Raw genomic sequence first — 10,476 nt, 5'->3', positions numbered from 1 at the left:
TATTAGGTGCTACCAAACAAGAAGACACTTAAGACCTCAATTTTGACGTTATATGCTTTCTAAATGCATCATATGTACGCTATTTGACACATATTTGCTGAAGCTTCTCTTACCAGTTAACATAAGCGTCCGGTAAGGGCCTCCCCGATGCGCAGTGGTAGCATCGTTGCCAGGGTGCAAAGTCCTGGGGTAGAACAGGGGATATTTCCCACACCCCTACCAACAATCTTGGCTTCAAAATTCGCCCCAACAAAAATTTCTAAAGGGGAGTGTTTTATAAAAACAAATTATATTTGCGAGCAATTATTTTTTACTTCAAATACACTTTACTAAGCATAGTATCGAAAACACACACAAAGTAATGTGTTTGTGAGTATTGCATACTTTCTCCAGTTCTCATTCAAGAGACCACTTACAGATCTTACACCAATAACAAATGTTATATTGATATAATATATTCATAATAAAGATAAAATAAGAATGCAAGACAAATATAACTATGAAATCTAATTGGTTTATACTAATAGAAAGCAAAAACTAAACAAAAACTTAAAACATAATAAAAATATTTCAACTATTTTATCATTTGTTGACATACTTAACCAGTCAGTAAAGGAATTAGTTTTCTACTTGTTAAATATCTGATATGTATAAAAGTATATGTATATACTTAATAATAATTATAATAATAATAATGTATTTTAAATATTAATTTACTTGTATATTTATTATTATAAATATGTATTATATGTACAAATATTTATATATTTTTGCGTGCGTGCGTGCGTGCGTGCAGATTAAGATCTTATCCTTCCCTTCAATGATTACGCACCCTGATCATTGCCTTGTAATCAAGGGGTCCCAGGTTTGATTCCCGGTGGAGGCACATAGTGGTTTGGGTCCTACTTTAAACTGTAGGTCCAGTTCCGATTAGCCTTACTATGTGCATAAAGTGGACTTAAACCACCAACTCAATCAATCAATCATAGGCATCCGAAAAAGGGGCAAACAGGATCCGTGCCCACCTCCTCTGGAAAATTAATGCCAGCTTAATATCTATTTCACGTGCACAATTTAATTTTAGCCACTGCAATTTGATTTTTATTATTTAGCATCACGATGATGAAGATGAGTGGTGATATTATATTGAAAGGACACTCACGAAAAACACCTGTGACCAGGACAAGTTTCGAACCCGGAATTGCTTCCGTGGTAGCGAACTGTGCTAACCATTCCACTACGGAGGGCAGCTTAATTGTTATTATTATAAGAGACTAAAAATTACACGCAAGACTGGTTGTTTGAAGTTATTCATTACTGCAATGACCTGTGCCAGAGTTTTGAGGGGGTAAAGCCAATGCCTCCATGACAATGGGTTCACAGTCCATCCTTGTATTAATGTACGGGGTAATTCAAAATGAACGGTACAAAATGAAACCATAACTGTGACTGCAGTAATGAATTTAATTCACAATTATCGACATAACATCTTCAGGTTTCATCTGGCAACACTGAAACAAAACAAGCTCGTCATCCAAAATGGCAGCATCAGCGAAAGAAAAGGCTTATTGTTTGCTAGAATACACAAAAACTTCATCGTTAACCATTGTTCAGAAACATTTTCGGATGAAATTTGTCAAAGAATGTTCATGGAAATGGGTAGTTTATGTACCAAGTAACTTGATGAGTTGATCTTTCATGTTATATCGATAATTGTGAATTACATTCATTAGTCACAGGTATGGTTTCTTTTTGTACCATTCATTTTCAATTACCCTATATTTTCCAAGCATATTGCAATCGTGAGTATGAAGCTCATCAAAATCATTACAATCACGAGCTCAGTCTAGAGATGAGCTCTTGAAGATTCCTGGAAATCACTCTAGAAGAAAAAAGTCCTTATATACCTTTCCTCAAGCAAGCCAATAGTGTGTTAGTATGTTAATTTCCTGAGCATACTAAGCTCTGAAAGCTACGAAACAGGTGAAAATGAGAATGTTTCCTTTCCAACAGTAATACACCTCCTTATATAAACACTCAAGGAAATTGAAAATGTACCAAACAGATAAAAGATTTAACATCCTTTAGAGCCTCTATCCTGCCTAATTAAATCCCAAGGGGATCTTACGCCCTGTTCAAGCTTCAAATAATTATTTCCTCAAGCCTGTAGCAAACTAATTATGCAACAGCTATTGGAAGAGGTTTCAACCTTGCAGGCAATTGTTAGGTATTTTTAATCACCTCATTTCCTTCCCACAAAATAATTAATTTGAATCTTCAGATATCGATTTTTCCTCCACAGGGCAATCCCCCTGCCCCCTCCCACTTCTATTCCGAAGTTGAGTGCTCTCCAAGGAAAATTGCATCTGTTAATGATCTGGTAGGAGCGGAGAAATATAACAAGTGCTTTAATACAGGGAGTCCATAAAGTCCTGCAAAAAACTAAAACTCTATAACTTGAAAACTATTAAGTTTATTAACAAAATATTTTGTGTGTACTTACAGAAAGGTTCAAAGTTTATTTCCTGCTTGTTATGTTCATCGCCAAACCTCCAATTGTGCACCATTCACGTCCAAACACTGTTGCAGTCTTTTCGTGAAACCGAGAATTGCGTGCTGATGGTGCTCTCCTGGGATATTCAGAATCACATATCTTATTTTTTTCTTTTAGGTCATCCAGATTACCTGGTTTCTGTGAATACACCTCGGTCTTTACATGTCCCCAAAACCAATAATCGCAAGGTGGCAAGTCTGGTGATCTTGCAGGCCAAGGTGTGGGCCCTCTTCGGCCAATCCATCTACCTTGAAATTGTTCGTTAAGAAACTGCCGAACTTCAAGGGCAAAATGCGGCGGCACCCCATCTTGTTGCATGTAGACGTCATTGATGATGCCTAAACTATTAAGTTCTGGCACAAGGAATGTCTGTAGCATTGGACTCCGGCCCACGCTGTCCTGCACTGACTGAATCACATCATCACTCGATCCTGGCCTTCCACTGCGTGGCAAATCTGACATACTTCCCGTTGCCTTGAACTTTTCATACCATCTCTTGATACTTGAATTTGCTGTGGATGGTTTCCCATATGTTGTCTGGAACTTTCTCTGCACTGAAACAAAAGATTATAACTCTGCAAACCACAGAACACACTGTGCCTTTTCCTGGATGGACGCCATCTTAAGTCACATGATCACGTGATTACCAGTGCAAGCGTCACTGAGCAGTGTGGCCAGAACAAAACTTTAAACTTCCACCCTTCTCACCCAAAAAATGTGTATTGTTAAACGCAACAGCTAAAAAGTTATAGAGTTTTAGTTTTTTGCAGGACTTTATGGACTCCCTGTACAACGATCAAGTTTAAAATACAGATAGAAGGTAAAAATGTATTTTAATGAAGAACGCGGGATCTTGAAATATGGACGGAAAAGGTTTGAAAGAAGCACCTTTGTATTGTTCGCAGAAGAAACTGAAAGATTCAAATGCTGGGGGGAATGTGTACATTATTCGACTTCCAAACGAAATGGCCTTGTTAGGAGAGGACAAAAGGATAGTCCTTGTGCCACTTTTGGCTAATTTGCTAAGATGGGGATGAGTGATGATATGATGAAATTGATGAATAGACACTCACAAACACCCATGCTGGGATTCGAACCCGGGACACTTGGCATCACAGCACGATGCGGTGAACAGTATGTTAGAAAACTTAAACGTGAATGTGAACGGGATGAAAATAAATGTGAACACGACAAAGGCTATGGTTATTGGAGAAAAAACAAGGAAATTCAACGTGAGAATTCGAGGCCAAAGTATTGAAAAAGTTGACATCTTTAGATATGTGGGATATATCATAAGCAGTAGAATGAGCTACAGTCACTAAGTGAAAGTGACAATAGCAATGGCAAAAGAAGCCTTTAATAGAAGTAGAGCACTGTGGACCTTTGGACAAACCACAAACTAAGAGAGATATTAATGGAGTGTTTTGTGTGGAATGTGGTGTTGAATTTTGCAAAACCTGTACGGTACGAAGAAGTGAGGGAAAGCCACTAAAAGAAATGTGGCTCTGGCAAAGAAAATAAAACTGTGTTGGGAAGAGTTTGTGAAATAGGAATACTGGAAGCGATGAACATCAGGAAAAGAAATGGGTTGGGACACTGGCTAAGAATGAACTGCTTGCTGAAAGATGCACCAGAAGGAATGGTTAACAGAGAAAGGATCCAGCGAGAAATAAGATATCAGATGATAGGTAATATTAAATTAAGTGGATTCTACACTGATGAAATCGGAAAGTCTGAATGCTGCAGTGAAAATCCTACCTATTAGGCAGAGAATGATGACTGAATGAAAGTGATATTGAAAGCACGACCGGCAAGTTTTAAAAGTGTAGATTTGACCTGTGTCTAGGATATCAAATGACGAACTGACTCCACAAGATTTCCAAAGAAAAAATAAGAGAACTAATTATGTCCATAATAAAAGCTGGTGTTTTATGCTAAGGTCTCTGACACTGATGTACACTACTGAAAAATTGTGAAAATGCAACAACAGAAAAACAAAATGCTCTATTCTAGCTTCTTGTGAGCCTGAAATAAACCCAATCATTTTGGCAGTTGAAAGACTCCTGAATTGCGAAAATATTGTTGCGAAGTGATGAAGACTACAATGCTCTCGCCCCTAGGTCACTTTTTAGCATTGGCATACGAGGCATCAACATTCCTGATATCTGCATCTCACCTGCCATCACAAGTTGCTCTGAATATGAGCTGCCATTTCATGAACGCAGCTTTTTGGTCCTCACGCTACGTGGTGTTCAACAATCCCATCTCAATGAATCTATTCATGATCCAGTAAACAAACATCCAGCTTATTCTCAGCTTCTAAAGAGTTGCGAACGTGCTGATTTTCCTACCTTAGGCCACCTGAACACCAGATCCAAGACAACATGATGCAACAATGAGTCACACAGAACAAAAGTTATGTCGGATCCAGTGAGCAGATGGCCTTAAGAATTATCACTGTCACATGATTTTCGTAATAACTCCACTCCATGATGGTAACTTCAGAGAACACACTTCCTCTATTGTGGCTGAACAACCCTAAATTTACAGACATCTGCAACGTGTATTACAATAGTAAAATTCTAATCACAGCAGACACAAACTTATCCTCTTCGTGGTGGTACACAGACCACACCGAAACCAAAGGAGAACTGCTAGAGGACTTCATAGCAGCAAATAATCTGCAAGTCAACAACCAGCCTAACAACCCAACCCCATACAAGGGCAGAGCCGGAGGACCTTCCAGTAATATTGATGTGAAGTTAACCAATAATAGGGCCTCCAATGACATTCATAGTTGGATGGTGCACAATCTTCTTCCTACCAGTGATCACAATATAATTACCTTCAATGTCTACTGCCAAAACGAACAACTGCTGGAAACACCAAGGACAGATCCAACGCTAGATTGGAAGAAGATAGACGTCTACAAATTCTTAAACAAAATTGCAGTACCAGAAGAAATTGATAAGTCAAAACCATTAAAAACAGTAGCCCTCAAAATATCCAATGTCATAAAAACTGCGATAACAGAATCAGCACCCGAAGAAACACCACAAGCAGAATTTGCCCTTAGAACATAAACTAACTGCGCTGAGATCTCAAATGAGGAAAGTGCGTAAAATTAATCAGAAAACAAGAATAAATAGATATAGAGAAATTAATCTTCACTTATATAGACAAAAAGAAAATTGAATACGAGCCGGAACTATAAAGAACAAAGCTGAAAGACTGGTCGAATTTTGTTCATGCTCAACTTTATAAAGATAAATAGGGTCTCCCATACAAATTAGCAGCAGGGAATATTAGGAAGTCATCCACTATTACAACTCTGAAGAAAGAAGATGACAGCATGTCTAAGGACACTGAAGAGACCCACAAATTTATCTGAAATTCATTACTCCCGGACAACGACCAACAAACTGACAGTGAAGATAACAAGAAAACAAGGGAACTCTAGAATAGGACTTATGCCAGATCCCTGATAATCCCTTTTGCAAAAGAGGAAACAGACTGAACTAGATAGGATGAAGATAATTAAGTCACCAAGGCCCAACAACATTCCCGTAGAGGTGCTACAGTGGGCAAAACCGAAATTATCAAAATATTTGATTGACCATGTTAAACAATGAAGCACTTGCTCAACACTATTTTCCGGAGTGCTGGAAAGAAGCTTATGTTATCACCATCTAAAAAAGATCTACACACACCGACAACGAGGTTAATTCTTACCGACCAACATGCCTCCTCAACGCATTAGGCAAATTACTGGAAAAACTATTCCTCAAGAGGCTGAAAGAGTTGCACGCTCTGAAAGAAATGAAGGGCGATAAATTTGGCTTCATGTCCTGCAGATCAACAAATGACACTGACTAAATTGATGGAGACTGTGAAGAGCTCTAACAATGAGTGTGTGGTGGGAATTCTGGTATATATTGAAGGAGCATTTAACAATCTATGGTGGCCGCACTTATTTAAAATGCTACGTGAGCTCAACTGTCCTGGTACATTATACAATATCCTCAAAAGTTTTTACCGCAGCAGAACAGCACACATCAAAACACACAGCAAGGTAACAACCAACGGCATAAAAAAAGGCTGTCCACAAGGCTCAATTCTTGGACCTGAGCTGTGGAACTTAAACCTGGAACCAGCTTTACACAAGTTGAACAGTTTGAACAAAATAAAAAGGGTTATTGTGTATGCGGACGATGTCTTAATCCTGGTTGAAGGCGACTCAAGAAGAGAGGTCGAGAATAAGTCTAATGATGCAATAGAACCCTCATTGACTGGTGAGACTCCGCCAAACTCTCCATATCATCACGTAAAATGCAATACATAATCTTAAAAGGTATCATCAGTGCACGTAGAAATACAACCATAAAAATAAAAGGTATTAATATTAAAGTAGCAAAGGAAGATTAATACCTTGGAGTTATGATCCAGGAAAAGCAACTGCTCTCTAAGCACAGCCAATACACCACAACCAAGTCTCTAGGAACAATGAATAAGATAGCAACAATAGCTACTGCTGAGTATAGATTGCCCCTAGCGATGGTAAAAACCTATATACTTTCTATATTCAATAGCATAATCGCATATGGGGCACCAATGTGGGGGAAAAAAAACAGACAAACATGCAAAACCAAGCTTAATTATTGAAGATCAGGCACACACACAGGAAATAAACTACGTAGAAATTATCAGCGAACATATGCATTAACATCTCTACGCTGGGAGGAACCAGGCAATGTCGAAGTCTACTGTGTTTCAAAGGCAACAGATCCCATTGCTGTAGCACTGGCAGAGACAATTCCACACAGGTAAAACAGCGACAGCGAGAAATCAGGCGAGGCCAGGCCAGCTCAGTAGCTCAGTGGTTAGAGAAATCGTACGGTATGCCAGAGACCCAGGTTCGAGTTGTGGTCGTGCCTGCATTTTTCACTGAAAATTTCTACGTAGTACATCTCCTGTATGTGCCTAATCTTCAATAATAATACCAACTCTTAACAATTTGTGGGATCATTTGTTGGTGTTTGACTAGTTGTAAAACAGTTGCTTTGCGAGGTACAGCAGAAGCAGGGGATTTTTCTTGCACAACCTCTTGCACATGAGTGTAAGAATGAGTAGTAAAATACTCTTCAGCAATGCGCACGTGCTGCTCTTGCGCACGTGCTGCTCCAAAGAATATGCCATGCTGAATCAATTAAAAGAACAGGCATAGAAGCGTCGAAAGTGAGCGAAGAGAATTCAGTGTAACTAGAGGCAGACTCAAGAGTCCAATTTCAGCACAAAATCTTGGTTTATGATTTTTCACGTAAATGTATAGCCCATACTTAGGCACATGTGGCATGCGTCTGTTGACAATATTTCAACCTGCTAGCATTGCCATATATGTCCCAAAAATGGCACTTTTTCACTCAACCCTAAAATCGCCAATAAAAAAATCCATCAAATGTTGCACATGACCAATAGTGGTTTCAAATGACAGATTGACATGGCATCAGTCATCAGACATCTAATTATGATGCTTCGATAATTTCTTACGTATTTTTCTATTTCAAAAGTGCATTTCTGGAAAACTTTTAACGCTGCCTTCCGCCAGTCATTAATTTATCTAAATTTTCTGTATGGAGAAAACTGATAATTTTAAGTATTGAAAAATATCTCAATGGATGAGATTTTATAATGCAGAAAAACCGGTGTAAATCTCTCTTACGGTTTACATGATATACATTTTCAAAGTTTGGGTTGTACAATTTTTGAAACACACTGTATAAGAAGCTGAGCATCATGGTATTGTAAACATCGCTAAATCATTCGAGAAAACAGGAAATGGGGTGTTGGGGGACAAAGAGTAAGAAATTATTACTGAATTTCTGGAATGTTCACAACATTGATTTTAAAAAAAAAAATAATTTGCTAACTTACGCTGTACTGCAATTTGAACTTAGAATCATCAAAAGTTCGTACATATTACAGCATAAGATCACACTCACCAGGCTGAAATTTTTAGTTGCCATGGCGATCTGGCGACCAGGATTTTTCGAGCCCTGGATATAAGGACAGCAATAATAATAATAGTATTTGGTCTAGGAATTAATTTGTGCGCCTGGACAAGAGATCGCATAACGAGCGTATCGTCCCACAGTTCCGTGTAGCCACACATGCGTTGAAAACTCCTGTCAGCGTGCATCGTTTGTAGTATAGGGCAGTTGATTGACGTGTCAACAACAGCATTTTGTAGTGAACTGAACATGGCGCAGTTCGTGCCAGATAAAGTGTTTTTGCGGGGTGTTCTGCTTCATTACTTTAACACGCAGAAAAGTGCTACCGAAAGTCATCGTATTTTGGTGGAAGTGTATGGTGACCATGCGCTAGCTGAGCGAACGTGTCAGAAGTGGTTTGCACGGTTTAGAAGTGGTGATTTCGGCCTGGACAGCCAAAAAAATTTGAAGACGAAGAATTGAGAGCATTGCTCGATCAGAATTTGTGTCAAATGCAGGAAGAACTTGCAGAAGCATTAGGCGTTGATCAAACAACAGTTTCCAAATGCCTCAAAGCCATGGGAAAGATTCAAAAGATGTCACATTGGGTTCCACATGAATTGAAGGACAGAGACGTTGAAAGACGAAAAACCACTTGCGAATTGCTGCTTCAAAGACAGAAAAGAAAGGGGTTTTTGTATCGCATTGTTACTGGCGATGAGAAGTGGATCCATTACGAGAACCCGAAATGAAAAAAGGCCTGGGTGAAGCCAGGTGAACTAGATCCATCACAACCGAAACGAGATATTCACTGTGCAAAGGTTATGCTGTGCATATGGTGGGATATGAAAGGTGTGGTGTACTATGAACTGCTGCAACCGGGTGAAACTATTAATGGAGAACGTTATCGACGACAATTAATGCATTTGAAGCAAGCTCTGGCCAGGAAACGACCAGAATGGGAGAACAGACATGATAAACTTATTTTTCAACATGATAACGCTCGCCCACATGTCGCAAAACCGATCAAAACCTATTTAGAAAATGTCTGTTGGGAAGTTTTACCCCACCCACCGTATTCACCAGACGTTGCTCCTTCGGACTACTACTTGTTCGACTGCATGAATAACGATTTGATTGGACAGCGGTTCACTTCTTCAGAAGATATCGAAAAATGGGTCTCTGACTGGATCGCTTCAAAGGATGAGGACTTCTTTCGCCACAGAATCCGTAACTTGCCTGACAGATGGGCGAAAGTGGTGGCTCGCGATGGACAATATTTTTCTTAAGGTATTTATGTATTTTGTGTTTGAACTACAGCTTCAATGTGTGCGTAACAACCGCACGAATTAATTCCTAGACCAAATAATAATAATAATTATTATTATTATTTTAATATGTTTGGAATTAATTAGTTTATGAAATTTCAAAAATTATTATTATTATATTAATAATTATTATTGTTATTATTTCTATTATTCAAATTTCTTGCGATGCCCATGGGAACAACTATGAGTGAACCCCCCCTGAAAATTGTTCCTGCCTACAGCCATGCACTGAGCCATCGGACACCTATGCTCTAACCAGAATTCCAATCCAAGGACCCCTGGCATCTTAGCGCACTCTGCTAACCACTCCACCATGAAGGTCAGCACATGTCAGTTTCCTATCTCATGATGAAGATGAGTGATAAATAGATGAAATTATGTTAGGATTTAGTAGGGTTCAAACCTGGGACCTCTAGTTTCATAGCATGTTAAGAAAAGCACTCTGTCATGGAGGCCAGTAGTACTTAAGTAGTATCTATGATTAGAGTCATGCATATTTCACTTTTGACGGAAACACAAAATGTGAAATAACTAGGGCTGAGCAGATCCCCCTTTGAACCGATACTGATGCCAATACAGATACCTGTAAATTGCAATAATTAAGGGT

At 38.9% G+C, this 10,476-nt stretch overlaps 1 protein-coding gene across 4 annotated transcripts in view; it reads right to left on the bottom strand.

Annotated features, from left to right (window-relative positions):
- Pi3K68D (phosphatidylinositol-4-phosphate 3-kinase catalytic subunit Pi3K68D) overlaps positions 1-10,476 on the bottom strand; it is a 418,322-nt gene that overhangs the window by 217,800 nt on the left and 190,046 nt on the right. The window lies entirely within an intron of this gene.

This window comes from Lepisma saccharinum, chromosome 10 (genome assembly GCF_977018435.1).
Source record: "Lepisma saccharinum chromosome 10, izLepSacc3.1, whole genome shotgun sequence".
Lineage (NCBI taxonomy): Eukaryota > Metazoa > Arthropoda > Insecta > Zygentoma > Lepismatidae > Lepisma > Lepisma saccharinum.
This window is presented reverse-complemented; position numbering and strand designations above follow the sequence as displayed.